The 2,012-nt window shown below is 36.0% G+C and overlaps 1 non-coding gene across 1 annotated transcript; it reads right to left on the minus strand.

Moving 5' to 3' along the window:
• Window positions 1-1,288: 1,288 nt before the first annotated feature.
• Window positions 1,289-1,396, minus strand: LOC130978261 (small nucleolar RNA R71). Its single transcript, XR_009085914.1, has one exon. It is a non-coding gene; the product is annotated as a small nucleolar RNA R71 (small nucleolar RNA).
• Between the last annotated feature and the right edge of the window lie 616 nt (window positions 1,397-2,012).

Genomic DNA, 2,012 nt, shown 5'->3' on the forward strand with positions numbered 1-2,012 from the left:
TAAACGCCATAATGGATACCATTCTGGGCGTTTAACGCCAGGATGGCACAAGAGGGAAGATTTTGTTTTTAATTCAGATTTTTTTCAAGTTTTCATAATTTTTCAAAATTAAATCTTTTTCAAATCATATCTTTTCAATCATATATTTTCAAAATCAATTTCTTTCCATTTTCAAAAATACTTACTAACAATTAATGATTTGATTTAAACATTTCAAGTATGTTGCCTTTTCTGTTGAGAAAGGTTTAATGTCTGAATCATATCTTTTAAATTTCTTGTTAGCCAAGTCATTAATTTTAAAAATCAAATCTTTTTAAATTGTTTTTCAATCATATCTTTTCAATCATATCTTTTTAAAACCATAACTTTTCAATCATATCTTCTTAATCACATATTTTTCAAAATAGTTTTCAATCATATCCTTTTGATTTCTAGTTTCAAAATTTTTTTCAAAATCACTTTATTTCTTTCACAACTTTAATTTTCGAAAATCATTCTTCAGTTTTTCAAAATTTCTTCAAAATCTTTTAATTTATTTTTGAAAATGCTTCCCCTCTTCTCACATCCTTCTATTTAAGGACTAACACTCCTCCACTATCAACAATTCAAACTCTATCTCTCTTGATAAGTTCGAATTCTTCTTCTTCTACCTCTTCCTTCTATTCTTCTTTTCCTCTGACATCTCAAGGAATCTCTATACTGTGACATAGAGGATTCCATATTTTCTTGTTCTCTTCTCTTTCATATGAGCAGGAGCAAAGACAAAAGCATTCTTGTTGAGGCTGACCCTGAACCTGAAAGGACCTTGAAGCGAAAGCTAAGAGAAGCTAAAGCACTACTCTCTGTAGAGGACCTAACAGAAATCTTCAAACAAGAAGAAGACATGGCAGCCGAAAACAACAACAATGCCAACAATGCAAGGAAGGTGCTGGGTGACTTTACTGCACCTACTCCTAACTTCTATGGGAGAAGCATCTCTATCCCTGCCATTGGAGCAAACAACTTTGAGCTTAAGCCTCAATTAGTTTCTCTAATGCAACAGAATTGCAAGTTTCATGGACTTCCATTGGAAGATCCTCATCAGTTTTTAGCTGAATTCTTGCAAATCTGTGACACTGTCAAGACCAATGGGGTTGACCCTGAGGTCTACAGACTTATGCTATTCCCTTTTGCTGTAAGAGACAGAGCTAGGATATGGTTGGACTCACAACCTAAAGAAAGCCTGAACTCTTGGGAAAAGCTAGTCAATGCCTTCTTGGCAAAGTTCTTTCCACCTCAAAAATTGAGTAAGCTTAGAGTTGAAGTCCAAACCTTCAGACAGAAGGAAGGTGAATCCCTCTATGAAGCTTGGGAAAGATACAAACAATTGATCAGAAAGTGTCTTTCTGACATGCTTTTTGAATGGAGCATCATATGTATCTTCTATGATGGTCTGTCTGAACTGTCCAAGATGTCATTAGACAGCTCTGCTGGAGGATCTCTTCATCTGAAGAAGACGCCTGCAGAAGCTCAAGAACTCATTGAAATGGTTGCAAATAACCAATTAATGTACACTTCTAAAAGGAATCCTGTGAACAATGGGACGAATCAGAAAAAAGGAGTTCTTGAGATCGATACTCTGAATGCCATATTGGCTCAGAACAAAATATTGACTCAGCAAGTCAATATGATTTCTCAAAGTCTGTATGGAATGCAAGCTGCACCAGGCAGTACTAAGGACGCTTCACCTAAAGAAGAAGCTTATGATCCTGAGAACCCATCAATGGAAGAGGTGAATTACATGGGAGAACCCTATGGAAACACCTATAATCCTTCATGGAGAAATCATCCAAATCTCTCATGGAAGGATCAACAGAGACCTCAACAAGGTTTCAACAACAATAATGGTGGAAAAAACAGGTTTAGCAATGGCAAGCCTTTTCCATCATCTTCTCAGCAATAGACAGAGAATTCTAAGCAGAGCCACTCTGACTTAGCAACCATGGTCTCTGATCTAATCAAAACCACTCAAA

The sequence above is a fragment of the Arachis stenosperma genome, chromosome 4 (assembly GCF_014773155.1).
Source record: "Arachis stenosperma cultivar V10309 chromosome 4, arast.V10309.gnm1.PFL2, whole genome shotgun sequence".
Taxonomy (NCBI): domain Eukaryota; kingdom Viridiplantae; phylum Streptophyta; class Magnoliopsida; order Fabales; family Fabaceae; genus Arachis; species Arachis stenosperma.